This window comes from Macaca fascicularis, chromosome 15 (assembly GCF_037993035.2).
Source record: "Macaca fascicularis isolate 582-1 chromosome 15, T2T-MFA8v1.1".
Lineage (NCBI taxonomy): Eukaryota > Metazoa > Chordata > Mammalia > Primates > Cercopithecidae > Macaca > Macaca fascicularis.
In genome coordinates, this window is record NC_088389.1 from 118,379,298 (window position 1) to 118,405,394 (window position 26,097).

At 45.9% G+C, this 26,097-nt stretch overlaps 1 long non-coding RNA gene across 2 annotated transcripts in view; it reads right to left on the reverse strand.

Moving 5' to 3' along the window:
* Positions 1–5,555: 5,555 nt before the first annotated feature.
* LOC107127687 (uncharacterized) overlaps positions 5,556–26,097 on the reverse strand; it is a 38,450-nt gene continuing 17,908 nt past the window's right edge. For both annotated transcript variants that reach the window (XR_006692608.3, XR_006692607.3), the window contains 2 exons: positions 11,285–11,458; positions 5,556–8,201 (listed from right to left, as the gene is read on the reverse strand). This is a non-coding gene — a long non-coding RNA (uncharacterized lncRNA). The remainder of the gene's footprint in view (positions 8,202–11,284; positions 11,459–26,097) is intronic.

Genomic DNA, 26,097 nt, shown 5'->3' on the forward strand with positions numbered 1-26,097 from the left:
GAGGCTGCAGTGACCAGTGATTGTGACACGGCACTCCAACCTAGGGAACAGAGCTGAGATCCTGTCTCAAAAAATGCAGATTCTTGGGCCCCATCCCAGATCCCACTGAATCAAGAACTCTGGGTGTGGGCACAGCAATCAGTGTAGGTAGAGCAAAAACGCAAAACACACAGTTACATTTAATTTTAGATAAGTGACATCATTTTTTAATATGAGTATGTCTCAATTATTGCATGGGACATGTTTAATACTAAAATGATTTGTTGTTTAACTGAAATTCACCTTTAGCTGGGGTTCTGTATTTTCTTTCTTTCTTTTTTTTTTTTTTTTTTTTTTTTGAGACAGAGTCTCTCTCTGCTGCCTAGGCTGGAGTACGGTGGTGCGATATCAGCTCACAGCAACCTCCGCCTCCCAGGTTTAAGTGATTCTCCTGCCTCAGCCTCCCGAATAGCAGGAATTATAGATGCGTGCCACCACACCCGGCTAATTTTTGTATTTTTAGTAGAGACAGGGTTTCATCATCTTGGCCAGGCTGGTCTTGAACTCCTGACCTCATGATCCACCCACCTTGGCCTCCCAAAGTGCTGGGATTACGGGCATGAGTCACCGAGCCTGGCCTGGGGTTCTGTATTGTATCTGGCAGCTCTGCCTCCAGGGGATTCTGATTCATGCCGAAATTTGGGAAGCCCCAGCATGGAGGCTTTGCCTAGGTCCAAAGCCCTGTTCTGACCATTTCAATGATAAAGAAAGTGTCTGATCCCCACATTCATTTCCCTGTTACGCTCTTTACCTGCCTGTTTCCCTGTTAACCTCTTACCTCTGTCCATCTTGTCTGATTCTCTCTGTTCACTCATTTACATTTCCTGTGCCTTTTCACATTCGTGGCTTCTTAGTTCTGTCTGTGATTTTATAAAGATAACTCCCAAATAAAAATTGCATGGATCTACTGTTTATTGGTTGTGGCTAACTCAGCCAGAGGTTAGACTGTGCATATTTTGACACAGCAGCTTGCCCAGGTTCATAAGTGCATTTATAAGACCCTTTTGCATCAGGTTTCCTGCCTGCATATGTACATATTAAATAGATCTAGTTACTGAGAACTATGAACTTGAAGGAAAGGTAAACTCCATGCTTAAAAATGGTAGAAGAACATGCTCTTCATTGATTCTGGGTTGGACTCAGCGTCATGGAACTGTTGATGCTTAAAGAACCTTCAATGTGGGAGGTAGAGGAAACGGTGTATTGTATTGTTATGACAGGTAATAACGAACCACCAAGGTTAATTGGATGATTGACTGAAGATATTCATTGGCCAAGGACCTAAGAGCATTATGTAATATTTTGCCAGCATGTTATACAGAGAAATGGAGATTAAGTATTCTCTATTCTTGGCTGGGTATGGTGGCTCACGCCTGTAATCCCAGCACTTTGGGAGCTGAAGCAGGTGGACTGATTGAGCCTAGGAGTTTGAGACCAGCTTGGTCAACATGGCAAAATGCCATCTCTACAAAAAATACAAAAATTAGCCAGGCATAGTGGTGCACACCTGTAGTCCCAGCTACTCAGGAGGCTAAGGTGGGAGGATGGCTTGAACCCAGGAGGTTGAGGCTGCAGTGAGCTGAGATCATGCCACTGCACTTCAGCTGGGCAACAAAGTGAGACCCTGTCTCAAAAAAAAAAATTCTTTTTTCAAATATTCTCTATTCTTGTTAATGGCACATTTAATTACAAACAGAAAACCTTAGCCCCTAATGTCTGATGAAGGCTTTTTATTTTTACTTTTTATTTTTATAAGCTCTGTTGGACTTGCGAAAGCTTTTTAAATTTTCTTCTTTTTAAGCAGAATCTGATCAAATATTCAATATAACAGGAAACAGTGCATTTTATGCTTACGGAGAAGAAACTGTAGCACATCATGATTCAGGTTTTTAATACATTTCTAGGCCGGGCGCGGTGGCTCAAGCCTGTAATCTCAGCACTTTGGGAGGCCGAGGCGGGCGGATCTCGAGGTCAGGAGATCGAGACCATCCTGGCTAACACGGTGAAACCCCGTCTCTACTAAAAAATACAAAAAACTAGCCGGGCGAGGTGGCGGGCGCCTGTAGTCCCAGCTACTCGGGAGGCTGAGGCAGGAGAATGGCGGGAACCCGGGAGGCGGAGCTTGCAGTGAGCTGAGATCCGGCCACTGCACTCCAGCCTGGGCGACAGAGTGAGACTCCGTCTCAAAAAAAAAAAAAAAAACATTTCTATTTTGCAGATTGGGATTGAGACAGTTATGTTTGGTTTGGACAGTGACCTCAGCGTGATGATTATCTGCCTGGCCTTAATGTTGATTAGGGTTTTCTCATGAAGGATCATTTCAAGATCCATACAACCAAGACTTCAGGACTGCTGTCAAAATAGGAGAAAGTAAGTCACTATGGTAATGCAGACATTCAAAAACTTCTGCATCGGGAAACTACTTCATTTGGGTTTATAACGACCACTTTTTTTTTTTTTTTTTTTTTTTTTTTGAGACGGAGTTTTGCTCTTTCACCCAGGCTGGAATGCAGTGGTGCGATCTCAGCTCACTGCAATTTCCTCCTCCCGGGGTTCAAGCGATTCTCCTGCCTCAGCCTCCCAAGTTTACAGGCTCCCTGCTAATTTTTTTTTTTTTTTTTGAGATGGAGTCTCGCTGTGTCGCCTAGGCTGGAGTGCAGTGGCGCCATCTTGACTCACTGCAAGCTCCGCCTCCCAGGTTCACGCCATTCTCCTGCCTCAGCCTCCTGAGCAGCTGGGACTACAGCTGCCTGCCATGCCCACCTAAATTTTTGTATTTTTAGTAGAGATGGGGTTTCACTGTGTTAGCCAGGATGGTCTCGATCTCCTAACCTTGTTGATCCGCCCGCCTCGGCCTCCCAAAGTGCTGGGATTACAGGCGTGAGTCACCGCACCCAGTCACCTATTTTTTGTATTTTTAGTAGAGACAGGGTTTCACCATGTCAGCCAGGCTGGTCTCGAACTCCTGACTTCAGGTGATCCACCCGCCTTGGCCTCTGAAAGCACTGAGATTACAGGTGTGAGCCACCACACCTGGCTATAATGACCACTTTTTACATAGTAGTCAATATAATGCATTTGATGCATATTGATTTTTATCTTGTAGAAGCAGCAGTTAGACAAAAACATGGACAAACCCAATATAGTTGCAGAATAGAATGCAAGTGGGCAAGTCTCAGTACTGTCAAAATTGGAGTGCTGCTGGCCAGAGCTAGGAGGGGCTGCTGTGCCGGTGACCGAACAGCAGGTGCTGATGCTCTCACACAGCCCAAGGGCAAATTAAATTGACAAAACAAGAAACGGAGTTTTGAGGTTATTATTTGAAATTGTAAAGATAAGGAATAAAAGAATCAAAATGAACTGAGGATTTATAGAATAGTAATAAAAGGAAAACTGTAGGATTTTAAAGAAGAATAATAGAGTTAACCACCAGAAAACACCACAAGTGTTCCCAGCTTTGAAAGGTTTACCTTTTTTTTTTTTTTTTAGTTGGAGTTTCGCTCTTGTTGCCTAGGCTGGAGTGCAATGGTGTGATCTCGGCTCACCGCAACCTCCGCCTCCCGGGTTCAAGTGATTCTCCTGCCTCAGCCTCCCGAGCAGCTGGGATTACAGGCATGCACCAGCACACCCGGCCAACTTTATATTTTTAAGAGAGATGGGATTTCTCCATGTTGGTCAGGCTGGTCTCGAACTTCCGACCTCAGGTGATCTGCCCGCCTTGGCCTCCCAAAGTGTTGGGATTACAGGCATGAGCTACCATGCCCTGCCTAGGAAAGCTTTTCTTTACCAATATATCTGAGTGGTGGGGAGGTGGAGAGGACTGCAATTTAATTGACAATAGAAAGAGGAACAGCAGAAAAGTTTGCTTTCGCTGTATTTAGGAGCACTCCAAAAGGAGTGGCTCCAGGAGCCGAGCCGCCAGGGGTGAGAGTTCATACATCAGCATCGTAAAAGCGGGGTGGTAAGGACTTCGGGGTAAAGTATGGAAGGTTTTCAGAGGGCTTTGCTTACACAGGGTTTAATCTTGGTGTTAACAGGCACCTTGAGAAGGGATGTATGGCAGCTTCATGATCAGAAATCTGCCTTTAATGAGATATGGGAAGCTGAAAAAAGGCCTCTAGGCTGGGCGCAATGGCTCACCCCCGTAATCCCAGCACTTTGGGAGGCCAAGGCAGGCGGATCCTGACTTGAGGTCAGGAGTTCGAGACCAAATCTGGCCAACGTGGTGAAACCCTGTCTCTACTAAAAATACAAAAATTAGCCGGGTGTGGTGGCGTGTACCTGTAATCCCAGCTACTCGGGAGGCTGAGGCAGGAGAATCGCTTGAACCCGGGAGGCAGAGGTTGCCGTGAGCCGAGATTGCACTACTGCATGCCAGCCTGAGTGACAGAGAGAGACTCCATCTCAGAAAAAAAAAAAAAAGTCTCTAGCTGTATCTGCTGTATCTCAGATGTCTTCAGTCTAAAGCAGGGATCTCCAACTCCCAGGCCATGGACTGGAGCTCGTCTGTGGCCTGTTAGGAACGGGGCCACACAGCAGGAGGTGAATGGTGGGTGGGTGAGCCAGCATCACCTGTCAGGTCAGCAGCGCCACTAGATTCTCATAGGAGTGGGAACTCTATTGTGAACTGCACATGTGAGGGATCTAGGTTGCCTGCTCCTTGTGAGAATGTAACTAAGGCCTGACGATCTGAGGTGGAACAGTTTCATCCTGAAACCGTCCCCCCACCCAACCCTGGGTTAAAAATTGTCTTCCACAAAACTGGTCCCTGGTGCCAAAAAGGTTGGGGACTGCTGGTCTAAAGCGATCTTTATTCCCTCCTGGTGGGTTATAGGTCCTTTTACTGGGAAGCTGCATTCCAGGTGGGGAGGAGCAAGGCAAAGGAAATTTTTATTGTAAACTTTTCTGTGCAAAAGTTTACAATGTGCAATTTGACTTCCTTCCATGCTTGTAAATTACATCAATCAAAGAGAAAAGTGGAGAAGAGCCCCAGCCCAGCTTGATCCAGTGAGCTGTGGCTGGAAAGGAAGCTCTGGGCAGGGGCTGGGTGTGGTGGTGTTGGGTTCTGTTGGGGGACAGGCCAGGGAAGCTGGGGACAGATGATGGATGTGATGGGATGCACCAGCAGAGGCCGGCGGGGCCAGCGCATCCCTCCTACCTTCCTCCCTTGTGTGGACATTTGGGGAAGTCATAGGTGACTAGTGAGTTAATAAATGAGTTACCAATGAGTAATTAGTTACTGATGAGGTTTTAAGGTTGCAATTATTAATGAATCCATGAGTTACTAGAGGAGTGTTAGCTATTAATGAGATGCTGTCTAACTCCAGTTCCTATGGTTCTGTGTTCCAGCTTCTAAAAAGAATAAACTCGGAATTAATTTCCAAATGTTATGCTTTAAAATTGTATCTGTCAAACCTCACAGTTACCTCAAAGAAGACATTTTAAAAAATAAGTGGAATATTCACTGTTGGAAACAAATGCTCGGTGCCACAAAGTGAAACCAGCACTCAGGCAAGTTTTCTCAGCAAGGCAATTTACTTCTGCAGAAGGGTGCTTCTTGCATCAATCAAGATCACAGGAGCACATTGAACAAAGGAGGGAAAATGTTTTTATCCCTAACACAGTCTCTACCTCTGTGTCACTCCCCCAGGGCTGGGGTCAGACCACACATTCTAAGTTGACCCGATTGGCCATTTGTGAAGACTTTTCCAAATAAGGAAGGGAAGGAGGATGTGAGTTACAGTGGTGGGACGTGCAGTTTCAGCGGGAAGAATGGGTGCAGAGTCGGTAACCAAGGGAACAGATGTGAGTTATTGATTAGAACTGGCGGGAAGGATGTTCACAGTAACTAGGGACAAGGAAGCAAGGAGAACAAGGAAGTTGAGTTTGAGAACAAAGAATAAGGAAGTTAACAGACTAAATCTTTGAAGAGGAATTTACTGTATCTTATCATTTTCCCCTTTCAATTTTTATGGTCCCTCCTCTTTAAAAAGGTTAAAACCTTTTTAACATGTCTTGGCTTTGCTGTTCGACTTGATCCTCTGAAAGGAAAAGCTTATCTGAATAAGGTGGAGGAGAGCTAAGGGAGGTTATAGTAAGTGCTGTTTCTATAAGCCTCTGTACTAGCCCACGGATACATGGTATGACACAACACCCAACAAGAATGAGTACACCTATTATGGCTGCAAGAGAAGTAAGAATTGAGTCTGTGATTCCTTTCCATTTACCAAACCACCTTTCTAGCCATCCTGAAAAAGGGTCATTCGCTCCAGAATGTTTAGCTAATTCACTGGATAAAGCAGTAAGGCCTTGTAAGGCCCTTGGTATGCTCCCACTGGGGGCAGTGTTGTTTGGGATGAAGGTACAACACTGAGTTTTGATCATAACACAAACTCCACCTTTTTTGGCTAATATCATGTCTAGGGCCATTCTGTTTTCCCAAGCCATCTGGCTAGTAGGCCCTAACTGTTCAGCTATTCCTTTGACAGCATCTCTAGTGTAGTTAATAAACTGCTGCTGGTTATAAAAGATGTAATTTATCCAATCTATATTTTTATTGATAGTTACCCACCAAAGTACTGATTCAAATCCTGCAGCCATCTGGTCTTGAGCTTTGAATTTGTCTAGTACTCCTGTGGGACTCCAACTGCGTCTAAATAAACTTGAGAGTCAAAAGACCCCTAAGGGGCTTCTCTTATTTTATGGTGTTGTGGCTTTTCTTTTTCTGGTTGAAGAAATGAAAGGGCAAAAGGGACAGCCAATTGGACAAGAGCACGAGTACCACTCCAGTTACTTGGCAGAGTGTCCAGTAAGGGTCCATCACAATACCACTATACATCCGCTCGAGGATGACTAAGGGCAGACTGATGGGTAAGCTCCTGGAAGGGCTTAAGCTCACTACATCCTGTTAAGCTTCCAAGGAATGCCAAGTTCTCCCCTTGTCATGAAAGACATGAGGTGAAACTGACATTGGGAGACGGAAGCTGGATGGCCCTTGGGGGCTGACGCGCAGGGTGTTGAACTTCAGGATAGAGCAGAGAGACAGCTTGGCATGATTTATTGCCCCAAACTGTAGAATCCTGGAAGACAGCTACCATACAGCCCATGCTTGGTCGACTGGAGGACCATCTGAGTGGAAAGGGGACAGTCTGGGCCTCTGGCTTGCTGTGCGTACAAGCATAACAATTGCTTTTGTTTAAAGTGTGGACGGAATATTTAATCCATTCCATCCAGGCATTTGCATCTTGATATCCTGTTTCAATTGCTAAAGTTTGTTTTAGGTCATTTACTTCTACAATATCTATTTTGGTTTTATCTTTGGGTGGAGGAAGAACAGAACATTGGGGGATAGTGTAGAAGGAGATGTAGGAGGTGAAGGAATAGTAAAACATATCTCAAAAGATCCAATAAGATGTGTCCCTGCTATTTTGGCTCCCATGCCATATAAGCAACTTAAAGTAGGTTTAGGGTCAGTAGAAGTGGGAATGAGAATAGAAATTTGCACTGGATTACATTGGTTATACTGGCAATTGTGGGAGGTACTTCCTTTAGTGAAGCGAATGTATGGTTTTAAGGACATACAACCACCTGTTGATGAGGTCCCGCCTTGATGGTCAGTTGTCCACATAACATCATTCCAGCTATGGCAGACCTGTTTTCCTGCATTCGTTAAGGAACAAGGGTCTTGATAGGGGGAGCCTTTTATCTTAAAGGGGCAGAGATACTTCTCTGAGGCTGAGAGTTGCTTTTGACTTTGGAGATCTCCACAGGGTATAACAAGACATGCATCAAAGGTAATAGTTTGGGGTGAGCTTGACCTGGTTACATTAATAATGAGGTGGTCAGCCATAGAATGAGGAAAAAAGAAGGAGTAATAGAATAGATGAAAGAGAGTTAAACTTTTCTTAGCATTAGTTTGGTAGGGTTTTCCCCTGGGATAACGGCTCCTGACTCCGGAGGTGATGGTGCTTTCTTGACTCAGGTGTGATGGGTCCATCCTTTTTCTGCTCTCTGGACTGCGGTTTCAGTGGTTAGGAGCAGCAGGTAAGGTCCTTCCCAGGCTGGTTCGAGTTTCTTCTCTTTCCAGCTTTTGATGAGAACATGATCCCCAGGCTGATGTTGATGTACTGAGAACTCCAGGGGCAGTGCCTGTGTTAGGAGACCTTTGGTTTTAAGAAAAGAGAAAAAGTAGAGTCTGTCTGATGTAAGATTTTTATTTTTACTTTTTATTTTTATAAACTCTGTTGGACTTGAGAAAGCTTTTTAAATTTTCTTTTTTTTAAGCAGAATCTGAATATTCAATATAACAGGAAACAGTGCATTTTATGCTTAAGGAAAAGAAACTGTAGCATATCATGATTCAGATTTTTAATACATTTCTATTTTGCAGATTGGGATTGAGACAGTTATGTTTGGTTTGGAACAGTGACCCCAGCATGATGATTATCTGCATGTCCTTAATATTGATCAGGGTTGTTCTCACGAAAGATCATTTCAAGATCCATACAACCAAGATTTCAGGACTGTTGGCAAAATAGGGGAAAATAAGTCACTATGGTGATGCAGACACTCAAGGTCTGCATCTGGAAACTACTTCACTTGGGTTTATAACAACCCCCCCCCTTTTTTTTTTTTTTTTTGAGACGGAGTTTTGCTCTTTCACCCAGGCTGGAGTGCAATGGCGAGATCTCGGCTCACTGCAACCTCTGCCTCCTGGGTTCAAGTGATTCTCCTGCCCCAGTCTCCCAAGTAGCTGAAATTATAGGCGCCCAGCTACTTTTTGTATTTTTAGTAGAGACAGGGTTTCACCATATCGGCCAGGCTTGTCTCAAACTCTTGACCTCAGGTGGTCCACCTGCCTTGGCCTCCAAAAGTGCTGGGATTACAGATGTGAGCCACCATGCCTGGCTTAGATGATTTCTTCATGGCACATATCATTAAAAATGTATCCCAAACACTAGACATTAAATGGGAATATCATACTCCTTGGTACCCACCTTCATCAGGAAGGGTAGAAAGGATGAATCAGACCCTGAAGAACCACTTAACCAAATTAGTTCTAGAAACTTGGTTGCCATGGATTAAATGTCTTCCTATTGCCTTGTTAAGAATCTGAACTGTCCCTTGGAAAGATATTGGCCTTTCTCCTTATGAGATGCTCTATGGATTGCCTTATTTACACTCCACCGCTGACATTCCTACATTTGAAACAAAAGACCAATTTCTCAAGAATTATATACTTGGTCTCTCCTCTACTTTCTTTTTAGAAGGCGTGGGAAATGAAGGCCTAGGTCCCCTAGTTGGAGGCTTGGGTCCTTCGAACAGGGGTCTGGACCCTTTATAGTTTTTGGTCCCCTGGAGACCTTGTTTAGAAGTATATGGGTTTGGAGCCATCTGCTAGAAAGTAGATAACACGAATTTTGCCTTTTGTTTCTGCTTTTCTTCGTCTCTCCTCACATACACTTTTTGAGCTTCTCTGAGAAGTTCACTTAGGGGTTAGTTTTCCCAATCTTCTAATTTTCATAACTTTTAAAAAATATCTGGCCAACTTTCAGTGACAAAATGTAGCTTTAACATTCCCTGTCCAAGGAGAGCTTCCAAATTTAGGCCTGCGTACTGTCTCATTTGCTCCTTTAGCCTGTCTAAGAATTTCATAGGCCCATCATCTTTTTCCTGTTGTATATTAAATGCTTTAGAGAGGTTTAGGGTTCAGGGTACTGATTCTCTAATTCCTTTTATTATCATTTCCCATAGGTCTTGCATATATTTTCTCAGTGAGCTGCATTATTATTGTCCCACTTGGGGTCTTGGGTGGGAAATTTTTTATCTGTAGTAGGACGTTTTGACCAGGAGGGTGTTCACGTTCCCAAATTGCCATAGAAGCCCTACAGATTATGCTTCTTTCTTCCCCTGAAAAGACGATACCTCGGTTGGACATTAACTTGACCCAAGTGTATAACTAAGGTCCCAATAATTGATCAACTTGATCTGACACCCCATAAGGGTCACCTAACAATGGCTTTGGTTCCTTTTTCAAACTTAGGACTTCTGAACTAGTTAAGGGAGCATTCACAAAGCCAATAGCTCCCCCTCCTTGTGGCACCTCTTTTAAGGGGAAGAGAGTTGGGGTTGACTCCTTAGGTGTGGAGGGAAACGGGAAATTCTGGATATTTTTTACAGTGTTATACTTCATGCTGGAGTCCTTTTAGGGAGGAGTACTTAGGCTGGGAGGGAACAGGCTCATGGGATGATGATTCCAAAGAATCAGGATTGTAAGGAGGAGGAATAATGTTAGTGGGGGAAGGATCTGGAGCAGAATCCAGGACAGCAGCAGCTGCCTGAGGGTAAGGTTTAGGGGCACTGAGTGGGGGAAGATGGTCTAGGGGATCCCATGTGCTGGAGTCTTTAGGCATGGGAGCTGGCTTTCTGACTCTTCATTTTGAGGTGCTAGATTGGGTTTTTCCCTAGTTGTCTTTCAGGGAAAGAGGAGGACAGGTCCCTGCCTCCAACAAAGAGCATAGTCCAGTTCTTCTTGAGACCGGACTTTTATTGAATTAGAAGTTGACACATCACATCATCATTCAACCCAAGCTTTGGCCAGAAGATTCAGGGTTTGAGGACGGGTCCCTGAGTCCAAATAAAATAGCAGTATTTTATCATTTGTTGCCTTTTCTTATGTTTAGTCCTCTCATTATCTTTCCAATATTTCAACATGAGACCTAGGGAACTATCAGGGAGAATATCTTTATTGCTATCTTTATCCTTTTTACTCCCTGTCTTGCTTGGTGTATTTCCCATGTTGGGTCCCAGTTAGGCTCAATCTCTTGTACTAGAGACTTCTTACCTATTCTTCTCTGGAGGCTTGCTGATGTTCAATCTCTCATACTAAAGACTTCTTGCCTATTCTTCTCTGGAGGCTTGCTGAGGCCGAATCCCTTGTATTAGAGATTTCTTGCCTATCCTTTTGCCCCACCTGCTGGAGGCTCCTTACACCATTCTCCCTTCACTTCATCTGCTCTGGCCACTTCCCTCGTGTGGATGTTTCAGGCCCCTCTTAGCATTGATGGTGAGTTCCCTGCTGGGACCCCAAAGGGCCACCCTAAGACACATGAGGTGACTACGGAACCACAGATTGGACTCACTTGCTCTGCACAGCAGTCGTGCTTGTTACCATTCATGCACTTTAAACCTCCAGAATATCCCGACCACCAAGGTAGTACTTTGTTGCTGCTGCGACGTTTCTTACCTTAGTCTGTGCACAGAGTTACCTGGTCGCCATGGTGTTGCAAGCCTTTTTCTCCTCACGTTGCTGAGAGGGTTTATTCGTTGCACTGGGTGAGTCCTGATCCCTTACCCTGAGGCCAACTAAATGAGGCAGTGGGACGTGTCTCCTCACGAGAGTTGACTGGAGACCTCTTAACTGGAGGAGAATGGGGATCCTGGATGAGCCCCCAGATTTGTTGGAAACAAATGCTCGGTGCCACAAAGTGAAACCAGCACTCAGGCAAGTTTTCTCAGCAAGGCAATTTACTTCTGCAGAAGGGTGCTTCTTGCATCAATCAAGATCACAGGAGCACATTGAACAAAGGAGGGAAAATGTTTTTATCCCTAACACAGTCTCTACCTCTGTGTCACTCCCCCAGGGCTGGGGTCAGACCACACATTCTAAGTTGACCCGATTGGCCATTTGTGAAGACTTTTCCAAATAAGGAAGGGAAGGAGGATGTGAGTTACAGTGGTGGGACGTGCAGTTTCAGCGGGAAGAATGGGTGCAGAGTGGGTAACCAAGGGAAAGATGTGAGTTATTGATTAGAATTGGCGAGAAGGTTGTTCACAGTAACTAGAGGCAAGGAGGCATGGAGAACAAGGAAGTTGAGTTTGAGAACAAAGAATAAGGAAGTTAACAGGCTATATCTCTGAAGAGGAATTTATTGTATCTTACATTTACCATCCACCCATTGCTCAGCAGAAAGCCTGTGCTTGGCTCAGGGGCTGTGCTATGAGTGCCCACGAAGGCTCTCAGGCATTGGGACATCAGGCAGCAAGTACACATGGTAGCCCCAGGTGTGAAAATGCCCAAGGAGAACATCAAGAGAGGCCACGCTCTCAGCCACCACCTCCAGAGATGATGGTCAAAGAGAGCTGGCTCACTGGATTAGTCAGGTTTCTCCAGAGAAACAGAGATAAGATGATCTATCTATTTATCTATCTATCTATCTATCTATCTATCTATCTATCTACCTACCTATCTACGTACCTACCTACCTACCTGAATGTAAACCAAATATAAAGTCCAAGCCTCCTAACTGACTGAATGGCTCAGTGGCCAAAGGGATTCCAAAGACATGGGAAAAACTAGTTCAGGTCATGACGGGAAGGGAGGAGGGGTCAGATGTTCCTCATTATACTCCCTCCCTTTTGGAGGTTAGAAAAACTGACCAGTATTATCATTAAAATAGAAATCCAAGACTGACAATACAGATTCTGTGTAGGAAATGAGATACCCACTCCAAACTTGGTGGTATAACGTCCCATGACAGATAACAGGCCCTAAAGGAAATCAAAGTATTTTACTCCAAAATTTACTTTTCTTTGACACATTTTGAAATGGCCCTGTAAAGCCATTGTGTGTGTGTGTGTGTGTGTGTGTGTGTGTAATGGAGTTTCACTCTTGTTGCCCAGGCTGGAGTGCAGTGGTGTGATCTTGGCTTACTGCAATCTCCCCCTCCCAGGTTCAAGTGATTCTCCTGTCTCAGCCTTCTGAGTAGCTGGGATTACAGGCACCTGCCACCACAACTGGCTAATTTTTTGTAGTTTTAGTAGAGATGGGGTTTCATCACATTGGTCAGGCTGGTCTTGAACTCCTGACCTCAAGTGATCCACCTGCCTTGGCCTCCCAAAGTGCTGGGATTACAGGCGTGAGCCACCATGCCCCGCAAAGCCATTTCTTGTGCGGAAAATCTACACTCTGTAGAAAATCCACTTCCCTTTCCAGATCTTTTCCTGATCCAGGAGAGATTTAATTAAGAGTGTGGCACCTTTTAAGGTCTGAGAAGAGACTGTTACCATCTATTATCTCTGAAGCATGCCACCTGGAGGCTCCATCTATATAACAAGAACCTTGGCTTCTACAGCCCCACTTATCTTAACCCCAAGCATTTCTTTCTGCTGACTTCAACCCTTCAGTCAAAGTTTAACTCTTCCAACTTATTTCCGATCAGGAAATCTTTGAATCTGCCCTATGACCTGGAAGCATCTTGTTTCTAGATATTTTGCCTTTTCAAGCTGAACCAATGTATAGCTTACTTGTATTAATTTATGTCTTTGCCTATAACTTCTGTCTCCCTAAAATGTATAAAATCAAGCTTTAACCCAACCACCTTGGGCACGGGTTCTCAGAACCACCTGATGATCATGATCCTCACATTTGTCTCAGAATAAACCTTTTCAAATATTTTACAGAATTTGGCTTTTTTCATCAGTCTATCTATCTGTCTGTCTGTCTGTCTATCTATCTATCTATCTATCTATCTATCTATCTATCTATCTATCTATCTATCTGTGGTGAAAGGAAGATAAATCCTGGGATTTCCAAATCACTAAGCCAAAGGGAAAAGTCAAGCTGGGAACTGCATTAGGCAAACCTGCCTCCCATTTTACTCCTAAATAATGTAACTAAAAAGATAAAAAAGCTACATGTCTCCCTAAAATGTATAAAACCACGTTGTACCCCAGCCACCTTGGGCACATGTCATCAGGACCTCCTGAGGCTGTGTAATGGGCACATCCTTAATCTTGGCAAAACAAACTTCCTAAATAGATTGAGAGGTTTATTTTGAGGCACTGGTTCATGTGACTGTGGGGCTGGCAAGTCTGGAATGTGCAGGGCAGGTGGCAGGCTGAAAACTCAGAGAAGAGTTGAAGCTGCAGCTCGGGCCCAAGAACAGTTTGCTGGCAGAATTCCCTCCTCCATGGGGGAGGTGAGCCTTTTTCTTAAGGCCTTCAACGGATTGCATGAGCCCTGCAGGGGAGGAATAAAATATCTTTCCTCTATCCATCTTAGTGTTCATTGGATGAGGCCCTGCAAATTAGACTAATGAAAGATGGAGAAACAGGAGAGAAACAAACCAAAGTTTGCTAAAGTGTGCTTACACATGCGAGGACTCAGAGATGAGTCGTTGAAAAGGGTGGTTAGTACTTGTTCTTAGGGCCGGGCACGGTGGCACACACCTGTAATCCCAGTACTTTGGGAGGCTGAGGTGTTACAGGAAAAGGGTCCTGATCCAGACCCCAAGAAAGGGTTCTTGGATCTCACACAAGAAAGAATTCAGGGTGAGTCCATACAGTAAAGTGAAAGCAAGTTCACTAAGAAACTAAAGGAATAAAGAATGACTACTCCATAGGCAGAGCAGCTCTAAGGGCTGCTGGTTGCCCATTTTCGTGGTTATTTCTTGATTATATGCTAAATAAGGGGTGGATTATTTATGCCTCCCCTTTTTAGGCCATATAGGGTAACTTCCTGATGTTGCCATGGCATCTGTAAACCATCATGGTGCTGGTGGGAGTGTAGCAGTGAGGATGACCAGAGGTCACTCTTGTGGCCATCTTGGTTTTTGTGGGTTTTAGCCCACTTCTTTACTGCAAGCTGTTTTATCAGCAAGGTCTTTATAACCTGTATCTTGTGATGACTTCCTATCTCATTCTGTGACTTAGATTGCCTGACTCTCTGGGAATGCAGGCCAGCAGGTCTCAGCCTTATTTCACCTAGCCCCTATTTAAAATGGAGTTGCTTTGGTTCAAACTCCTTTGACAGAGATAGGTGGATCATTTGAGTCCAGGAGTTCGAGACCACCCTGGGCAACACTGTAAACCCCCGTCTCTACAAAAAAATACATAAAAATTAGCCGGGCATGGTGGCATGTGCCTGTGGTCCCAGCTACTTGCGGGGCTGAGGCAGGAGGATCACTGAGCCTGAGAGGCGGAGGTTGCAGTGAGCTGAGATCACATGGACGTTGCAGAGAGTCCATATCGCGCCACAGCATAGCACTCCAGCCTGAGTGACAGAATGGGGCCCTGTCTCAAAAAAAAAAAAAGAACTTGGGCTGAGATTGTTGCATCTCAATAAAGAACAGTAACTCTGTAGAGAATTGACAAGACAAAGGAAAGAGGAGTTAGGCTTTTAGGGGCAGCAAATAGACAAGGTTAATGTCTGGGGAAAAGGCAGGAAAGGGCTTGTGTGAGTAGAGTCTTCCTTGGTGCTATCTCATCTCAGTGATCTGGCTGTTATCCCCTTCCTGATACAGCAAAGTGGGGAGCACCCTCACAAATGGAAGTTTGTGCTCTGTTTTAAGGTAGCGAGCGGGACAGAAGAGAGCTCACCTTGTCTGCTTTTTTTCAGTTGCCTTCAGCTCAAAATAATACTTACGCCAGAGCGGCTTGTTCTGGGCGGCACACCCTGAACCCTTTCAGCCCCACCTGTATTATGGAGGGTTATTTACTTTACTCAAAGTCTGGCGACTTAAACATTAATCTCATCTGAAAAATACCTTTCCAGAAAGCATCTAGAATAATGCTTGAACAAATATTTGGGTACCAGACCCAACTAAGTTCACACATGAAATTAACCATCATACTGACAAGTGAAAATGGCGAAGACCATTCCAGGAAAGTGGATGATGGGTCCCAGCTTGGGTGAGAAAAGGTGGGGCAGGGGTCTGAGTGCACCACAGTGAAGCAGGGAGAGGGAGGCTGCAGCCACATGGTGGAGGGCCCTGAGGATGTGGGGAGTTTTTAGTATTCTGAGAGGTATGGGGATGAAATTGCTAAAGGAAAAAAATATATATTTGTGGTGTTAGGTGCCAGGGACTTCTATAAAGATCTTCTAGTTCTACATGGCAGGTGTAAAATGGGGTGCTCTGAGAAAGACTGTTTGCCCTACTGAAGAGCAAAGGCTGGATTCTAACTGCAATGGGGAAGAACAATATTAAATGCATCAAGTAGCCCTCACTTTATACTTTTAATCCAAAAGGATACTTGAACCGTCACTGATACCCTAACCACAACTTTTTTTTTCTTTTAATTTTTTGAGTCTCGCTCTGTTACCCAGGCTGGAGTTCAGTGGCGCGATCTCAGTTCACTGCAGTCTCCGCCTTCCGGGTTCCAGCGATTCTCCTGCCTCAGCCTCCAGAGTACCTGGGATTACAGGCATGTGCCACCATGCCTGGCTAATTTTTGTATTTTTAGTAGAGACGGGGTTTCACCATGTTGGCCAACCTAGTCTTGAACTACTGACCTCAGGTGATCAGCCTACCTCAGCCTCCCAAAGTGCTGGGATTACAGGTGTGAGCCACCATGCCCGTCCCCTAACCACTACTTATAAACATTTTTTTATGTGATGTTAAATGACATTGTATTGGCTTGCAGTACAGGCTCCCATAGTACTGAGGCTGTAATAAAAAGCCAGTTTCCACTAGAACATAACTGAAGCTTTTTTTCTTTTTCTTTTCTTTTTTTTGACTGCCTGGAAAGTCAGTTTCGCTTTCATAATGACAATCATTGCAAAAATGTCAAGAAACTTTCACCATGTTTTCTCCAGAATGTCTCATACAGCCCTTACCAATTTTTTTTTTTTTTTTTGAGACAGGGTCTCTGTCGCCTAGACTGGAATGCAGTGGCATGATTTTGGCTTACCGTAACCTCTGGCTCCCAAGCTCAAGCGATTCTCCTGCCTCAGCCTCCGCCCCCCACCCCAGTAGGTGGGATTACAGGGGCCTGCCACCACGCTCAGCTAATTTTTTTGTATTTTTAGTGGAGATGGGTTTTCACCGTGTTAGACAGGATGGTCTCGATCCCCTGACCTCGAATGATCCACCACCTCGGCCTCCCAAAGTGATGGGTTTACAGGCGTGAGCCACTGCGCCCAGCCACTGATTTTTAAGTAGCCACCAGGTAGCACTTGAAAGCAGAGAGAGGAAAAATGGACTCTCAGTGATCACAAAAGGCAGGCGGCTCAGGACCGAGGCCAGAGCTGAAATATTTATCAGGAGTCCCCTCCGAGGACTGGAAAGTGACCCTTGAGAAAAAGAAGCCCCAGGAAGCGGGGCTGAGTGTGAAGAGGCCCTCCCCACCCCATCTTTGGCTGTGTTTTGGTCTGTGGCCCCTGCAGGGAAGAGCTTCCAGAGGAGCCTCCTTTCTTTATCTGGAACCCAGCAGGGATTCCAAGAGGCTTCTATTCCTAGCTCTCATTACAATATGCATCTCAAACCAGCTTGAGAGCTCAGAAGTACTGGAGAAAACAAAAGCAAACAGTAAGAGGCTGCGGGCTCTGGCAGGGTATGGATGCCCTGCAGCAGTCTTTCCACTGCTGCCCAGGTGTTGCGGGGGTGGTGTGGAAAGTGCGGCGTGGCCCGGGGTCCAGCTGGTCTGTGCTGCTCCCCCAACCCCACCTCCCAAGAACTATCTTCCCAAAATGTCTGCTTCATCCTGCTCTTTCTTCTCTGAAGATATGGCGATGGCTTTCAACTCGAGGACACCCAACCTCAAAAAAACCCAAACTGAGCAGTACACCTAATCTGTTCTGCAGATGGTTTGTTTGTTTGTTTGTTTTTCTTTTTGAGACACAGTCTTGCTGTGTCACCCAGGCTGGGAGTACAGTGGCGTGATCTCAGCTACACTGCAACTTCTGCCTCCCGAGTTCAAGACATTCTCCTGCCTCAGCCTCCCAAGTATCTGGGATCACAGGCACCTGCTATCATGCCCGGCTAATTTGTATTTTTTAAATGGAGACGGGGTTTCACCATGTTGGCCAGGCTGGTCTTGAACTCCTGACCTCAAGTGATCTACTCGCCGCGACCTTCCAAAGTGCTGGGATTACAGGCGTGAGCCACTGTGCCCAGCCCTCCAAATGGTTTTGAAGGAAATGCCACCTTCTCACCTCCATTCCCCTCCTCGCTGTGGCAGCAGCCCCTCACCTGCAGAAGCCAGCTTCCACCATGTGTCGTGACAACCTGTTCTCCTGAAACATTATGAAGCTCACACCGGGCTCTGGGTCACGCCTTCCCTGGGGGCCTGGCATGCGTGAAAAAAGATAGCTCCTCACAGAGAAGGGGCTAAAGTCAGGCTCCGGTCACACCAGTGGCCTCTAAGCTTTCTGCGAAAGGCCAAGGATTAATTTTCAGGGATCTTCTTAAAATTCAGGAGTTTGTCCCTCTATGAGCAGGCATTTTCATTTTCTAGCAGAAGCTAAGTGTGTAGGTAGAAAATTGAGGTACATGTCAGAAATTTCTTTTTTTTAGGACATGAAGATAGTTCAACTAAAAAAAAAAGGAAGAGAAATGAACCCACATCCTTTGCCCAGCGGCAATCTCATTGACCCAATGGAAACCAATAACTGCTTTCATTTCCTGCAGATTTACTTTCTATAGAAACATGCTTTTGTGGAGCATGAGGCAGTAGGGCAGACCTGGGGCTGCGGTAAGCACTGGTAGCGGCTTGAGGCTTGCGGGGCTTGTTGGCCCTGAGCTCCCCTGGCTGTACTGCTGGCCGGTGGTCCCTGTGTTCCTGCAGTTAGCGCCTCAGAGTAGGAAGGCAGGTGAGGAGGCCAGCCAGAGACCTGCACAGGAGGCCCTGGGTGCTGTCAAAACAAAAACTGGGCTGGGCGTGGTGGCTCACACCTGCAATCCCAGCACTTTGGGAGGCTGAGGCGGGCAGATCACCTGAGGTCAGGAGTTCGAGACCAACCTGGCAAACAGGGTGAAACCCAATCTCTACTAAAAATACAAAAATTAGCTGGGCATGGTGGCATCCTTCTGTAATCCCAGCTACTTGGGAGGCTGAGGTGGGAAGATTACTTGAACCCAGGAGGTGGAGATTGCAGTGAGCCAAGATCACACCACTGCACTCCAGCCTGGGCAATAGATTAAGACTCGGTCTCAAAACAAAATGAAACCAAAACTGTACCAGACAGTTAGATAGGTATAGAAGACTTTACTCCAGGTTATGACCATGGAGGAGAGAGGGTAGAACTCAGTCTGAACTCAGCTTTGCTGAGACAAAGGGCAGAGGGCTTTTAAAGGCCTGTAGCCAGGCACGATGGCTTATGCCTGTGATCCCAGCACTTTGGGAGGGTGAGGCAGGAGGATCGCTTGAGCCCAGGAATTTAAGACCAGCCTGGGCAACATGGCAAAACCCCATCTCTATAAAAAATATAAAAATTGTCCAGGCACCGTGGTGTGCACCTGTAGTCCCAGCTACTAGGGAGGCTGAGGTGGGAGGATTGCTTGACCCCAGGAAGTGGATGCTGCAATAAGCTGAGATTGTGCCATTGCACTCCAGCCTGGGCAACAGAGTGAGACTCCATCTCAAAAAATGAATGAATAAATAAATAAATAAATAAATAAATAAATAAATAAATATTAGTGGGAATGGTGGCATGCGCCTATAGTCTCAGCTACTTGGGAGGCTGAGGCAAGAGGCTTATGTGAGCCCAGGAGGTTGAGGCTGCAGTGAGCCATGTTTGTGCCACTGCACTCCAGCCTGGGAGACAGAGACCCTATATCAAAAAAATAAAATAAAATAAATAAAGGCCTGCAGAGAGGAGTCCTCGGGCCATCTGTGTGTGCTTTACCCAAAGGAAAAGTAAACTTCTCACATCTTTAAGACAGGAAGTAGTTTTACAACTTGGAGGTTAGGCTCCTACCCTCTCACAGTCATTGGGAGATTATAGTTCAAAGAAAGGGTTTCTAGGCCATGAAGAAAGATATTCCTGGGTTGTAATGCTGGCAACAGGCCTTTAAAAACGATTTACATACACCTCAAAGGGACAGAGAAAGAACTTACAAACAGTTTTCTAAAGAAAACCGTCTGAGAAAAGATAAGTCAGGGCCCTGGAGGCAGGAAGAAACTGTCAAGCAGAGGGCATGTTAGGGCTACGTGGGCCAGCGCCCCATCCCCCACCCCAGCTGCCATGGCTGCCTCCCTGGTGGGGCTGCATCCCAGGCAGAGGCTCACTGGCCACTGGAGCCCTCTCTGTTTGGGTTTGTGTCAGGCCAGAGCTGCCCACTGGCCTTCAGGTATGACCAAGGAAGCCAGAGCCCAGTGGGAAGATGACTTTGGTGGCACATTCCACCTCGTCCCCAGAGCTCCTGTTAAAGGACAATATCTTCATGACACCTGCCCAAGCTCGGTGGGGACTGTTACTGCAGGTGCAGGAGATGCTGCACTGGGGTCTTGCAGTGGGCGAGAGAGATTGAGTCCAACTCTGAATAGAGCATGGGCAGGTGGGATTTTACAGCCAAGGAGCAGCGTGGAGGTCAGTGGATGGAGAATTGCTAAGAAGTGTCAGGGGTGAGGGGGATTCTGGCTAAACTGACCTAATAGGATTCTCACTGAAGACAGGCCAGGGTGACCAGATGCCACCTGAAACCGATCAGATATGGAGGGTGATCAGACATCGAGGGTGGGGGTTCTTGCCAAATTAGATCTTACAAGGCCTAGGAGAAGGTTCGGGAGCCTGACTCAAGTATGGTCAGGGCAACAATCTTTGTCACTTCCCAGTGATCCCTTCCTGCCTCCTTCCCTCATTGCACAGAGTCTCCTCTGAGAGAACCCAAACTAGCTCCTGACCTTGGTCAAGGTACTGGGCTAGACATGGGGGAAAGACTTGGATACTCAGGGTAGGCCACCATCACCGAGAGGGAGCAGTGGCTGCCACTCATTTTGTCTAGGAGAGAAGCAATTACTGGGCTGATCACTGGCCCCTGGTGCAGAGAGCCCCAATGGTGTGCAGAGCACACCAGATATTTTCAGCTCCAGGCATAAAAAGAAGGCTGATTTTGAGCTCTTATCTGACACTGCAGTGGCTGGTTGGGTTGGCACACGTCCGTGTGCCCTGGGTGGAGGGAAGGTGCCATTTCCCATCTGCACGTGGGTCCTCTGAGCCCACAGGCTCGATTCTTCAGTACAAGTAGCTACAGGGTGACAGGAGAGAAGGTAACCCAGATGGTTCTGCACGTCTCTGGTTTAGCTACTAAAGGATTGAGTATACAAACAGACAACGGCCAGACTGTATTAAAAAACAGAGCCCTGCCCCACAGTCTGCAGCAAGCTGCCCAGGAAGCCAATGCTTTCTCTACAGGAACCAGCCCAGGCAGGCAGTCCATTACAGGGCAGACTTGTAGGAAGTCAGACTGCTATCTCTAGTGACAATCCAGGAAGTCAACCAATAACTCCTGTAACAGCTGGCCCCAAATGGCCAGGGCTTGATCAGTAACTGACAGCTTCCCATTTTTTGTTCCTGTTTCCAACTTGACCAACCAGAGAATGCCAGATATGCTTGTCACATTTGACCTCAACTCCTCCTCTCACCGTTGATTCTGTATAACCAGGAAAGGGGTCAACACACTTGCCAAAAGGCCGCACATGCTTCTGGGAACTGGCTGAGGTCATGGCCTTGGCTAGTCTAGAGGCGCTAGAATGTGCTCCCTGGTCCTGCACACAGACATGGACTTGAAAAGGCCCAGCGCTTCCTGCACCTGGGCCCTCAAACACCTCTTTGTTTTAAGTGTTTGTTTTGTTTTGTTTTGTTTTGATTTCCTTCCTTCCTTCCTTCCTTCCTTCCTTCCTTCCTTCCTTCCTTCCTTCCTTCCTTCCTCCCTCCCCCCCGCCTTTTCTTTTCTTTTTCTCTTTTCTTTTCTTTCTGTCTTCTTTCTTTTTTGAGACAGGGTCTCACTCTGTCTGCCAGTGCGGAGTGCAGTGATGTAATCATGACTCACTGCAGGCTCAGCCTCCTAGGCTCTAGCAATTCTCCCACCTCAGGCTCCTGTGTAGCTGGAACCACAGGCATGCACCACCATGCCCAGATAATTTTTTTATTTTCAGACACGTGGCCTTGCTATGTTGTGCAGGCTAGTCTAGAACTCCTGGGCTTAAACTATCCTCCCATCTCAGCCTCCCAAGGTACTGGGATTACAGGAGTGAGCCACCATGCCTGACCTGCCATGTGCATTGTAGAATTAGTTTACTGAAATTGAAAAAACCCCACAAAACCTCAACATTTTATTGGTATTCTATAAACCTTCCAGATTATTTTGGGGGTGAACTGACATCTTTACAATGTTGTTATCCCATCTATGGACAAGGTCTATTTCTCCATTTACTTACTCCTTTTTTTTTTTTTACTCTGTCCCCTAGGTTGGAGTGCAGTGGTGCAATCCTGGCTCGCTACAACCTCTGCCTCCCAGGTTCAAGCGATTCTCCTGCCTCAGCGTCCCGAGTAGCTGGGACTACAAGTGCATGCCACCATGCCTGGCTAATTTTTGTATTTTTAGTAGAGATGGGGTTTCACCACGTTAACCAGGCTGGTCTTGCACTTCTGACCTCAGGTGATCCACCTGCCTCAGCCTCCCAAAGTGCTGGGATTACAGGCATGAGCCACCATGCCCAGCCCACCCTACTCAGTCTTTTACAACCTTTTTAGACTTTCAAAATTGACTCCATTAATATCATGTGCTTTTTGGGATTGGTTAATTCCTACCTGCTTTATAATTTTACACAGTTGTACATCTGTGAAGAGGAACACTAGTGATTTTTTTTTTTTTTTTTTTTTTGAGATGGAGTCTTACCCTGTCACTCAGGCTGGAGTGCAATAGTGCAATCTCAGCTCACTGTAACCTCCGCCTCCCAGGTTCAAGCGATTCTCCTGCCTCAGCCTCCTGAGTAGTTGGGATTACAGGTGTGTGTCACCATGCCTGGCAATTTGCTTTTTGTATCTTTATATTAGAGATGGAATCTCACCATATTGGCCAGGCTGGTCTCGAACTCCTGATCTCGTGATCTGCCAACCTCGGCCTCCCAAAGTGCTGGGATTACAGGCGTGAGCCACTGCACCTGGCCCCACACTAGTGATTTTTATGAGTTAATATTATTCCTGGAAACCTTTATAAACTCTTCTAATTTTTTTTTTTTTTTTTGAGTCAGGGTCTCACTATGTTGCCCAGACTGGAATGCAGTGGCACAATCATGCAGCCTCAACCTCTTGGGCTCAGGTGATCCTCCCACCTCACCCTCCCAGGTAGCTGGTACTACAGGTGTGCACCACCACACACCTGGCCAATTTTTTGTAAAGATGGGGTTTCTCCATGTTATCCAGGCTAGTCTCAAGCTCCTGGACTCAAGCAATTTGCCCACCTCAGCCTCCCAAAGTGGTGGGATTACAGGCATGAGCTGTGATTTGGCCTTACCTCTTCTAATAGTTTTAATACATTACATGTTGTTGTGTTGAGATTTATATGTAAACTATCACAACTCCTGCAAATAATGACAGTTTTCTCTTTTTCTTTTCCAATACTCATTTGGATGGCAACTTTAATTTCTTAATGTCTTGTAACATTGGGTAACACCCCGGTACTACATTGAAAAATAGCACTAACAATAGGCATAATTGTTTTGCTTCCAGTCTGAAGGACAGTCATCTGAAATTTCTGAATTACCTATTTTTGTTGTTGTTGTGTTTTTTAAAAATGTAATGTTTATCAAGGTGAGGACATTTCTTATTTTTTATATTCTGAGAGTGTATTAATTTAAATCATAAATAGGCATTGAGGAAACACATTAAGAGAAAGACCTGCCACTCAGGAACCAGGGAATCTGACCCAGGAGGGACTCGCAGGGGATTCCTGGGATGATGGCAAGGGAGGAGCTGGAGGGCATGGGGCTGGCCCGGAGCACCGCTGACAGTGTAGATTAGTGACATGCCGATGGCGTGACCTCGGCTGTATTTCCTCCGCCTGGCCTCACTTCATTCTCAACTACTTTCAAAGCCTTATTTCTCTGGCCTTTCCATTGGCTTTAGTGGCTCACCAATAGCCCTCCAATACCTTCAATAAATTTCCTTAGGATTGGCAGGAACATTTTCTATTAACTGCACCAAAAACTTAAGTAATACAGAAAGTGAGTTATGGAAAGCAAACTGTTAAGGAAATATGGGTTGTGTGGGCTTAGCTGTCTGACTCAGTAGTCACAAAAGGTAATGAAAATCCACTTAGTGTTTAGGGACACAATGCTGACATGGCATTGGACAGCTTAAGGAAAGAGAAAAAGAAACCTCAAAGTCTTACATTCTGAAATTGAGGCGCAAAGTGTAACCCACGGTCCTTTTGAAATGATGAAGTTCAGTCCTGCAGGTTGCTGAATTGTAAAGTCCACTGAGTTTACAGAATCTTAGTATCACTTAGGTGAAGGTTAGAGCATTGCTCAAAACTCTTAAGAATTAGATTAGGGATCTAGAAGAGAAGCCAAAGCATCCAGACTACTCTCAACCCCGCCTCCCCTTGCCCCCAGAGGTCCTCCTTACTAGCTCACATCCTGCCCTCTTCATATAACCCGAACTTCTTTCCTTGCATGAAGACCCTGAAGGCCTCTTGCTCAAGCAAGTTCCATTGCATGGAGAAGTGGCTCCTCACTCACCAGTCCTTGCGTGTTACCCTGATGATCTCTGAACTATCTTTGATTAGACTCAGATCTTCACGTGTCTAGGGAATCAACTGCAAAGTCAAATCCTGGAATAGGCCAGTCTGGGCAACTGAGACCCCATGTTAAAAAAAAATAAAAAAAAAAAAGTCGTTACAATAGAAGACTCTTGATAGCTTCCCTCACCACTGGCAAAAAAGCCAAAAGCAATAGCAAATCCATGAGGGAAATTCAGAGAATGTTGGCCGTTAGTGACCAAAGATGCATGGATGTTGATTCCTGTCGTAGTCCTATTTAACCTCCAGTTTGACCAGCATGAAAAGTGGATGGATGGTGGATAATGACAGTGGCTTATGACTCATTAATAATCACAGTTGCTTTTCCAGATGTGAGCTTTGTAGTGGAGCAAATCAAAACACCCGCAGGCATATAGAATGCAGCTACAGATAAAGAAATGTTTTTTTCTTAATCCCAAATTAACAGGAAACAACCGAGAGGGTTTTTTTGACCACGAAGCACATCTTCCATGTCTTGCCTTGAGGGTTTCAGGGGTCTGGCTCTCCCCAGCCACCTACTGTGCACATCCCACAGGACACCATCTGAGACCTGCACCACCCTGCCCTTGAACATCCTTGCAAGTAAGTTTGTATGAGATAAATGAGAATGGTCCCACACTTTGAGAAGAGTTTGGGTTTGGCTTACACACACACAAGTCTCTGCCATGCCCCACTGTGAATGGAGCTGTCAAGAATCTGGTGGACGAGATGACCCACTTGACGAAATGGGTCAGCTGCTAACCCAGTGCTCATGGATAAGATGTCAAGGAAGGCACTGCCCAATCGGGGGTGTTAGCCGTGATTAATTCTGCGACTGACCTCAGAATCTGAGGCAGAATCATGACAAAATTAGAGGAAAAGAATGGACTTCAGCCGGCAAGTAGCAGAAAGATATACACGGATGTGGGACAGGGAGCGGTTACTGTAGGGTACATTTTTGTGGCTACCTAGGAGAAACATTCATCCGTGCTGGATAATTCCCTGATTTCGGGAGAACCAGCCCTTTCCTCCCAGGATGGCATGGAGTGGGCCAGATGCTTCCTGCCACACTCTCTGGACCACCGCCTGTGGTGTGTCCTCCTGGGACTCAAATCTTGAGGGAGTGATGGAAAGATGGGGACAGTAACGTTGTTCATTTGTGGTGGCAGCAGCCAGGCCAAGGGTCCAGGGCCTGTGTGCCCAACGGTCTCCAATTGACCCCTACAGTGTGAGCATGACTGCCTGGCCCCTCTTCCTTCCCTACTTCTTCTTTTATTTATTTATGTTTTTATTGAGACAAAGTTTTGCTCTTGTTGCCCAGGCTGGAGTGCAATGGCACATCTCAGCTCACCGCAAACTCCGCCTCCCCCGGGTTCAAGCAATTCTCCTACCTCAGCCTCCTGAGTAGCTTGGATTACAGGCATGTGCCACCATGTCCGGCTAATTTTTGTATTTTCAGTAGAGGCGGGGTTTCTCCATGTTGGTCAGGCTAGTCTCAAACACCCAACCTCAGGTGATCCATCTGCCTCAGGCTCCTAAAGTGCTGGAATTACAGGCG